The following is an 11,112-nucleotide window of genomic DNA, read 5'->3' on the forward strand; positions in this document are numbered from 1 at the left end:
TTCCATATTATTTTTCCTATTTTTATTTTTGTCATTTTTTTAGTTGATATAATTTACATAAAATTCATACTTTGTAGTATGTGGTTCTGTGAGTTTTGACAGATCATGTAGTTGTGTAACCACTACAGAACATTTATCACCTTAAAGAATTATGCCATCCCCATCCTGGAGAATCCCTGTTTTTTTTCAGAGTCCTCCCTTTCCAGAATGTCACGTAAATGGAATCATACAGCATATAGCCTTTGGAGTCTGGCTTCTTTTACTTAGTGTAATCCATTTGAGATTCATTCATATTGTGGTGTGTATTAGTAGTTTTTTCCTTATTGTTGCATAGTATTCCATTGCTTGGAAGTACCACAGCTTGTCTGTCTATTCACCAGTTATGGGGCATTTCCAGATTTTGGTGGTTAAGTAGCTGTAAGCACTCCTGTAAAGTTTTTTTCTGTGACTATAACTTCTTATTTTGTTTACCTAAATACCTTGCAGTAGGATTGTTAAATCATATGGTAAATATACATTTCACTTATAAGAAATTGCCAAACTGATTTCCAAGATGGTCATATTAGTTTTTATTCTCACCAGCAAATATTTTCTTCAAGTCTGTGGCTTGTCTTTTCATTCTCGTAATGGTGTCCTTCAAAAAGTAGAAGCAATTGTGCTTTCTATATTGATTTGCTTTGGCACTTTTGTCAAAAACTTCTTTACCATATTTAAGTCTGTTTTTGAACTCTGTTCCTTTTATGTGTCCATACTTTTGCCTAAATTACCCTATTTTAATTACTGTAGCTTTAAAGTTAGTCTTGAAATCAGGTAGTGTGAGTCTTCCAACTCTGTTCTTTTTAAAATACTTTGGGCTACTCTAGTTCTTTTGCCTTTCCATAAAAGTTTTAGAAGCAGCTGATTTGTTTCTACCAAACTCCTGCTAGAATTATGATTGGAATTGGATTGAATTCATAGATCGGTTTGGAAAGAATTGATATCTTAATATGGATTCTTCCAATCCATGAGCCCAGTTTATCTTGCCATTTATTTAGATCTTTGATTTCTTTCATTAGTGTTTTTTAATTTTCATCATTTGAAAGCTAGTGTATATTTTATTAGATTTATACTTAAGTATTTCTTTTTGTTGGTTTAATTTCAGTTTCCCGTTGTTTGTTGCTAGTACTCAGAAGTATAATTGATATGTCCATACTGAACTTGTGTCCTGTGACCTCATTAAACTTTCTTATAGTTCTAGTAACATTCTTGTAAGTTCTTCGGGGTTTTTCATGTTGACAATTATGTGTGGAAGAAAGCAGTTTTATTTCTTCCTTTCCAAAGTATATACCTTTTCTTGCTTTTTCTTGCCTTGTTATATTGGCTGGGACCTCCAGTGTGCAGTCGAATACAAGTGGTGAGAGCAGAGATTCTTGGCCTTGTTTTGGATCTTAAGGGAAATCATTCAGATTTTCACCATGAAGTATGGTTGACAGCTATAGTTTTTTGTTTTTTTGGTTTTTTTGGTAAATGTTCTTTATCAACTCGAGGATATTCTGTTTGTTTGCTGAAAGTTTTTTAGTTTGTTTTATGATGAATGGGTATTGAGTTTTTCAAATGATTTTTCTGCTTCCACTGAAATGGCCAAAATGGTTATCCTTTAGTCTATTAATGTGGTGAATTGATTTTTGTTGTTGTTGTTTTTGTTTTTGTGGTACGCGGTCCTCTCATTGCTGTGGCCTCTCCTGTTGTCGAGTACAGGCTCTGGACGCGCAGGCTCAGCGGCATGGCTCGTGGGCCCAGCCGCTCCGCAGCATGTGGGATCTTCCCGGACTGGGGCACGAACCCATGTCCCCTGCATTGGCAGGCAGACTCTCAACCACTGTGCCACCAGGGAAGCCCTGTGGTGAATTGATTTGATTGATATTCAAAAGCTTAATCAGCCTTGCTTTTTCCCAGCTAAACCCCACCTGATCACAATGTATCCTTTTGTATATTTTTTCTAAGACTATTTTTTTTTAAAGCAGTTTTAGTTTCACAGAAAAATGAGAGGTAGAGATTTTCCATATATCCCCTGCCCCGACACGTGGAAAGCCTCCCCCATTGCCAACATTCCCCACCAGAGTGGTGCATTTGTTACAATTAATGAACCTATCAATACATCAACACATCATAATCACCCAAAGTCTGTAGTTTACATTAGAGTTCATTCTTGGTCCTGGACATTCTGTGGATTTGGACAAATGTATAATGACATGTATCCACCATTATAGTAGCATACAGAGTAGTTTTCCTTCTCTAAAAATCCTCTCTGTGCTTTGCCTGTTCATCCCTCCACCCACTCCTGATCTGTTTGCTGTCTCCATAGTTATGCCTTTTCCAGAATGTCATACAGGTGGAACCATGCATGTATGTATGTAGCTTTTTCAGATTGGTTTCTTTCAGCTAGTAACATCTATTTAAGGTTCCTCCATGTCGTTTCACGGTTTAATAACTCATTTCTTCTTAACATTGGATTATATTCACTGTCTGAATGTACCAGAGTTTATTTATCCATTTACCTACTGAAGGACATCTCATTTGCTTCCGAGTTTGGGCATTTACAAATAAAGCTGCTATAAACATCCATTTGCAGGTTTTTGTGTGAACTTAAGTTTTCAACTCCTTTAGTTAAATACCAAGGAATGCAATTGCTGGATTTTATGGTAAGAAATGTTTGGTTTTGTAAGAAACTGCCAAACTGGGGGGATTTTGATTTGGATTGCATTGAGTCTGTAGATCAAGTTTGAGGAACTGACATCTTAACAATATTGAGTCTTCCTAATCTGTGAACATGGAATATCTGTCCATTTTGTAGTTCTTTGATTTTGCTAATCAGAGTTTTGTAGTTTTCCTGATATTGATCTTGTACATACTTAGTTAGACTTAATACTAAGTAATTTGTGTTTTTGGATGCTAACATAAATGTTATTGTGTTATTTCAAATTCCACTTTTTCATTGCTGGTGTATAGGAAAACAATTGACTTTTGTACATTAACCTTGTATTCTGCAACCTTGCTGTAATCGCTTAGTTCCAGGAGTTTTTTTGTTGATTATTTTGCACTTTCTATGTAGATGACAATGTCATCTGTGAATGAAGACAATTTAATTTTTTTCTACTAATATGTATACCTTTAATTTCCTTTTCTTGTCTTATTACATTCTGGACCTTCCAGTAAAATGTTGAAAAGAAGTAGTGAAAGGGAACATCTTTGCCTGATTTTAACGGGAAAACTTCCAGTTTCTCACCATTAAATATGATGTTGTCTGTAGGTATTTTGATGATGTTCTTTACCAAGTTCAGAAAGTTCTCCTCTATTCCTAGTTTATTGAGAGTTTTTATCATGAATGAGTGTTAGGTTTTGTCAACTGCATTTTCTGTATCTAAAATGTGATCATATGATTTTTCTTATTTTATCTTCTTGATGTGATGGATTACATTAATTGATTTTTGAGTGTTGAACCAGTCTTGCATTTCTGGGATAACTTGGTCATGGTGTGGAATTCTTTGTATACATTATTGGATTTGATTTGCTAATGTTTTGTTAAGACTTATGCCTCTATGTTCATGAGAGAGGTTAATCTTTTACTTTCTTGTAATGTGTTTGTCAGGTTTTGTTATTAGAGTAATGCTGACGTCATAGAATAAGTTAGAAGGTATTCCCTCTACTCCTGTTCTCTGAGACTGTAGAGAATTGATATAATTTGCTCCTTAAGTGTTTAGTAGAATTCACCAGTGAACTTGTCTGGGCCTAGTGCTTTCTGTTTTGGAAGGCTATTAATGATTGATTAATTTTCTTTAATAGAGGCCTGTTCAAATTGTCTCTTTCTTGTGTGAGTTTTGGCAGCTTGTATCTTCCAAGGAGTTGGTCCATTTATGAAGGTTATCAGCTTTGTTGGCATAGAATTGTTCATAGTATTCTTTCATTATCCTTTTAATGTGCATAGGGCTTGTAATGACATCCCCTCTGATTTCTGGTATTAGTAATTTGTGTTCTCTCTTTTTTTCTCAGTTAGCCTTACTGGGGGCTTATCAATTCTGTTGATCCTTCCAAAGAACCAGCTTTTGGTTTCATTGATTTTTCACTATTTTCTATTCCTAATTGCATTGATATCTGATCTAGTTCTTATTTTTTCTGTTTATTTTTGATTTAATCTGCATTTCTCTTTCTGGTTTCCTAAGATAGAAGCTTAGGTGGTGATTTTAGATTTTCTTTTCTGATAAATGCATTCAGTGCTATAAATTTTCCTCAAAGCACTGCTTTCACTGAATCCCACAAGTTTCTATAAATTGTGTTATTTTCATTTATTTCAAAATTTAAAAAAAATTTCTCTTGAGATTTCTTTGACCTATGTGTTTATTTTAAAAAGTGTATTGTTTAATCTCTAAGGATTTGGGGATTTTCCAGTTATCTTTTTGCTGTTGATTTTTAGTTAATTGCATTGTAGTCTGAGAGTAGTCAGTGTATGGTTTCTGCTGGTTTAAGCTTGATAATGTGTTTTATTATCAAGAACGTGGTTTTGGTGAATGTCCTGTGTGATCTTGGAGAGGAATGTGTATTCTCTGGTTATTGGATAGAGTAGTCTATAAATGTCAGTTATCCATTTGATTGGTGGTGTTGAGTTCAACTGTATCCTTATTGATTTTCTGCTTGTTCAATCTGTCCATTTCTGAGAGACAGGTGTTGAAGTCTCTTAACTGTGATAGTGGATTCATCTATTTCTCCTTGCCATTTTATCAATTTTGCGTTACATAGTTTGATGCTCTGCTGTTAGGTGCATACATATTAAGAATTATGTCTTCTTGGACAATTGACCCCTGTCATTATGGAATGCCTTTCTTTATCCCAGATAACTTTTGTTGTTTTGAAGTCTGCTCTGTCTGAAACTAATATAGCTATTCCTGTTTTCATTTAGTGTTAGCCTGTTGTATTTTTCTCCATCCATGTACTTTTATTCTGTATATGTGTGTATATTTAAAGTGGGTTTCTTGTAGATGACATAATTGGGTTTTATTTTTTGATCCACTCTGACAGTCTCTGTTTTTTAATTGATAAATTTAGATCTCTGACCTCCAAGGTGATTATTGATAGATTTGGATTCATATTTACCATACTCGTTAATGTTTTCTGTTTGTTGCCCTTGTTTTTCCTGTTGTGTGTTGGGGGGGTGTGTTTAAGCATTGTATATGATTCCATTTTCTCTCTTATTTAGCATATCAGTTAAACTTTTTTTAACTTCTGTAAAATTTTATTTATTTACTTATTTTTGGGTTGTTGCCCTATTTATTAGTGCATTTGGGCTGCTCTAACAAAAGACCACAGACTGGGTGGCATGTAAAGAACAGAAATTTGTTTCTCACAGTTCTAGAGGCTGGTAGTCCAAGATTAGGGTGCCTGCGTGGTTATCTTCTGTGTCTGGTGAAGGCCCTCTTTGGGTTGCAGACTGCGAACTTCTTCATATGTCTTCACATGGCCGAAGGGGTGAGGATCTCTCTTGGGTCTCCTTTATAAGAGCACTAATCCCATTCATGAGGTCTCTGCCCTTTTGATCTAATTCTTCCCAAAGGCCCTATCTCCTAACATCATCGTATGCATTAGATTTTCAACATATGAATTTCAATCTGTAGCACCATGGAATGTGCAGTGTATGTTTACAACTAATCCACTTTCAAGTAACAGTATACCACTATACACACTTCAGTATAATGCTGTACCAGTTGATGGCTAGTGTGAATACCTTGTAATAGCAGAACAGTCTTTCCTCCTTTCCCTTCTACATTACTGTCATTCACTTTGTGTGTGTGTGTGTGTATAAACAATGTGTATATATATATACCCACATATATGTATGTATTACAGAAGTATGTGTATAGTATGTGCATACATAATACATTGTTTCTTTTGTTATTTTGAGCAAACGTTAGCTCAACTAAGAAAAGTAAGTTTTTATTTCACTTTCATTTACCCTTTATGCTCTTTCCTTTTTTATGTAGATTAGAGTTTCTGACCTATATTATTTTCCTCATCTCTAAAGAACTTTGAACATTTCTTGCAAGTAGGTCTACAATTTGGCAACAAATTCTATTAGCTTTAATTTGAGAAAGTATTTCTACTTCTTTCAAAGGATAATTTGCAGAGTAGAGAACTATAGGTGGGTGAGTTTTTTTCTCTCAGTGCTAAAATATTTCACTTCACTCTTGTTCGTGGTGTCTGAGGAGAACTCGGATATAATTCGTTACTTGTTTATCTATAGGTAAGGTGTTTTTTTCCTCTGGCTCCTTTCAAGACTTTTTATTTTCTGTAGTTACAAGTGCTTTATCTAGGTGTAGGGTTTGTTTGTTTTGTGGAGGGTGGGTTATATATGTCTGATGTTAATTTGGGAAAATTCTGTCATTTAAAAAAATTTTTTTTTTCCTTCTCCTTCTGGTATTCCCATTATATTATACCATTTGTAGTTGTCTCACAATTCTTGGATGTTCTGTTGAACAGAATATCAGTCTTTACTCTCTTGGCTTTTTAGTTTGGGAAATTTCTATTGAGATAGTCTACAGCTCAGAAATTATTTCCTCAGCCATGTCTGCATTCTTCATTTCTGTTAGTGTTTTTTATTTCTAGCATTTCTTTTTGGTTCTTTTTTAGGATTTTCATCTCTGCTTCTTGTAGGCTGTCTACTTTATCCATTAGAAACCTTAACGTATTATAGTTGTTTTAAATTTTTGGTTGGTAAGTCTAACTTACCTGCCATGCTGGTTTTGATGCTTGTTCTGTCTCTTCAAATTGTGTTTTTTGCCTTTTGTTATGCCAGTAATTTTATTCCTAATAGCCAGACACTATGTACCAACTAAAAGGAACTGCTATAAATAGACTTTGGATCATGTCATGGTGAGGTGTGGGGGAAGGAGAAACATTCCATCATTTTCTGATTAGGTCTTAGTCTTTTAATAAGCCTATGCCTCTGGACTGTGAACTTTACAAGTGTTTTTCAGTTTTTTCCTCCCCCCTTAAATGGGGGAGGATGGCTAGAATAGGCTGGAGTTGAGTATTTCTCTTCCCCTAGATTATTTATCCTCTGATAATACCCCAGCAAGTTAGACTCTATTTAACTAGTTTCTCTTGAGGTCGAGTGTTAAGAGCAGTGTTCTAGTATGTTTCAGAATGGTTCCTTTTCCCTTTTGCTGCAAGAAGCAGGGGGGAATTTTTCTCTCATGTTTACTATGAGAACCTGGTTGAAGTCCTAGAGGAAAAGTTCACAAATTTGTGGGGCCTTTGTATAACTGGGTTTTCCTGGAATTTTTAACTCTCAGACTTGTCCACAGTGAGGCTCCAGCAATTCTTCAGTTATTCTCCAGGATATCCTCCCTGCACAGTGGTTCCCAAGTCAGTTTCCACTTGTGGGCTCTAGTAAGCCACGACTCCCTATATTCACCTGTCTGTCTCTTCAGTCTTGGGGACAGTGACTTACCCTATGTCCTCACCTAGCTTATGCATCCTAGAAGAATTGTTGATTTTTTTAGTCTGCTTGGCTTTTTACTTGTTAGGATGGAGTGGGGTTTCTAAGCTCCTTACCTGTGGAAATGGAAACTGGAAATCTTTGTATACTTTTTATATTGTTGACAAGATATTAGGGATTTTTTTTTTAATGTTCATAAAAGATATTGGTCTGTTGTTTCCTTATGATATCTTTGGATTTAGTATCACTTTTTTGCCTCTTCAGTTTTCTGGAAGAATTTGGGTAGAGTGGTTTGATTTATTCTTTAAATGTTTAATGGAATTCACTAGTGAAGCCTTCTATGCTTGCGAAGGTTTGTAACTACAAATTCAGTGTCTTGACTAGATACAGGGTTATTCATCCTATATATTTCTCATTGAATGATTTCTGGTAGTTTGGATTTTTCATGGAGCATGTCCATTTTATCTAAGGTGTTGAATTATTGAATAAAATTGCTCATAGTTTTCTCTCATAATCATTTGATGCTTGTAAGATCTGTAATAATGTCCTCTCATTTCCTACACTGATGATTTGTGTGTTCGCTCTCTTGCTGTTTTTTATCCTGATCAGTCTGACTATATAGGTTTCTAAATCGTAATGTTCTTCTAAAACTAGCTTCACGGACTTCCTTGTTTCCTGTTTTTTACCTCATTGATTTATCTTTATTCTGCCTATTTGGGCTACAATTTGCTCATTTAATAACTTAAGGTGGAAGCTCTGATCAGTGATTTGATATATTTATTCTTATTTAATATAGCCATTTAATGCTATAGGTTTCTTTTAAATACTGCTTTAGGTGCATTCCAATAATGTGATATGTTATTATTTTCATTCTCTTTAATTTATTCTTTGATGTCTTCTGCCTGTGGGTTAATTAGACTATGCTATTTAGTTTCTAGAGATATCTTTGTTATTGATCAGTATTTACTTCCATTGTGGACCAAGTATCCATGTATGATTTGAATAATTTTATATTTATTGAGATTTGTTTTATGGCCCAGAATATAGTCTGTTTTGGTTAAGTGTTCTCTCTGCTTTTGAAAATAGTTTTTACTGTGCTTTCATTAGATGGAGTATTTCCTAAATGTCAGACACAGTTGATTAATAATGTTCAAGCTTTCTATATATTTATTGGGTTTTTTTGCTTCTATTTCAATTAATGAAAGAACATAAATGTGGATTTGTTTGTTACTCCTTTTAGTTTTATTAATTCTTTCCTTGATGCATTTTGAAGTTCTCTTTTAGATGCAGAAATATTTACGATTGTATGTTGTATGTTTCCTCCATGAATATCCCATATTTCCATGTATCGATATGTCCCCTTTTATTATGAAATGGCCCTCTTTATCCCTGGTAAAATTCTTTACTCTGAAGTCTACTTTGTCTGATACTGCTGTAGCGTGGTATGTGTGTATGTATATATACATATGTGTGTGTATGTATTATTTTTGTATATATATGTATGTACACTTTTTTCTTTATACTTTTAACCAATTGTGTCTTTGTGTTTAAGTGGGTTTCTTGTAGAAAAGTTGGATCTTGCTCTTTTATCTGACAATCTGCCTTTTAATTGGGAGTGTTTAGTCCATTTATGTGATTATAGATTATGTTTAGGCTTAAATCAACCACCTTTCTATTTGTTTTCTGTTTATCCTCTCTGTTCATTGTCTCTTTTCCTTAGTTTTTGCCTTATTTTGGATTAATTAGCCATTTCTTAGTATTCTGTTTTATATCTTTTAGCTTACTAGTTGTATTTCTTTGTTTTGCTTTTTTATAAGTCACTTTAGGGTTTTTAGTATTTAACTTAACTACAATCTACCTTTGTGTGATATCCACTTTATTTCTAATTTAAGTGTATACAGAAGTATAGTTGAATGTCTCCTCTTCCAGCCTGTTATTTTTTTTTAATTAATTTTTTTTATTATTTATTTTTTGGCTGCATTGGGCCTTCATTGCTGCATGGGCTTTCTCTAGTTGCGGCGAGCGGGAGCTACTCTTTGTTGTGGTATATGGGCTTCTCACTGCCGTGGCTTCTCTTGTTGCGGAGCACGGGCTCTAGGTTCATGGGCTCTAGAGTGCAGGCTCAGTAGTTGTGGCCCATGGGCTTAGTTGCTTCGCGGCATGTGGGATCTTCCCGGACCAGGGATTGAACCCGTGTCCCCTGCATTGGCAGGCAGATTCTTAACCACTGCTCCACCAGGGAAGTCCTTCCAGCCTATTTGTAATTGTCACACATTTTACTTCCATCTTTGTTATAACCACCAGAATACATTGCTATTATTTTTGCTTAAAAAAATAATAATCTTTTAAAGTAATCTTTTTGATGTAAGAAAAAAATACACACTACTTCCTTTGTTTATTTCTTTTGTGTAGATCCACATTTCTGCTGGTGTAACTTTCCTTCTTGAAATATAGATTAGATTTGTTAGTTTTGGATTCTTTTCTCTATGCCTAAAAATGTCTTCACTTGGCCTTAATTTTTGAAAGATATTTTTGCTAAGTATAAACTTCTGTGCTTACAGTGTTTTTTTTCATTGAGTAATGACATTTGGCTTGCAGTATTTCTTACTAGAAGTTGATACCTTTCTTTGTTCCTCTTTATATAATGTGCCTTTATTATTTTGCTTGCTTTTAAGATTTTTCTGTTTATCATTGTTTTTCAGCAGTTTATGATGTGACTTGGTGTAGTTTTCATTATATTTGTATCACTAGGGCTTTCTTGAGTTTCTTGGATCTGTGAGTTTATAGTTTTCATTAAATTAGGAACATTTTGGCAATTATCTCCTCAAAAGGACTTTCCTGTCTCCTCTCTCCTTCAGGAGCCCCAATTTCACATATATTAGGCTGTTTGAAATTGTGTCACAACACTAATCCTCTGTTATTTTTTTTTTTTAGTTTTTTTATCTCTTTAATTTCTTTTGCTATGTCTTCAAGTTCATTAGTCTTTTCTGCAGTGTCTTATCAAGTACTTTTTGGTTCAGAGATCTTATTTTTAATCTCCATAAGTTTGATATGGATCTTTTAAATTATCTTCCATATCTTTCCTTGACATGCTGTGTTCTCTCCTTGAGCAAATGAAGTATAATTACAATAACATTAGAGCGCCATTATTTATAACTGAATTAAGTCATCTGTGTAATTTCAGGTTGGTTTTGATTTATTGACTTTTCTCCTCATTGTAGGTTGTTTTTTCCATACTGGCATGCCTACCAATTTTTTTAATACCTGTTAGGTATTGTAAATTTTACCTTGATGGGTGCTGGATGTGTTGTATTTTTAAAAAACATTCTTGGGCCCTATTCTTAGACATAGGTGAGTTATTTGAAGAGAATTTGATCTTTTCAGTGTTTGCTTTTAGGCTTTGTTAAGTGAGACTGGAGTAGCTTTAGCCTTATGGCTTATTTCCACATACACCCCCCCTACCCCCCCACCCCTGCCCAGTACTGTGTAATAATAATAGCCTTATAACTCTGCTCAAGGCCTTATAAAGTTCTTCCACTCTGGCTGGTAATACCACCCTCCCCACTCCCCCACCCCCACCCCACAGAGTAATTTAATCAAATGCATGTACTGATCAGTGCTCTGCTGAAGACACAAGTTGAAGC

This window comes from Phocoena phocoena, chromosome 12 (genome assembly GCF_963924675.1).
Source record: "Phocoena phocoena chromosome 12, mPhoPho1.1, whole genome shotgun sequence".
NCBI lineage: Eukaryota > Metazoa > Chordata > Mammalia > Artiodactyla > Phocoenidae > Phocoena > Phocoena phocoena.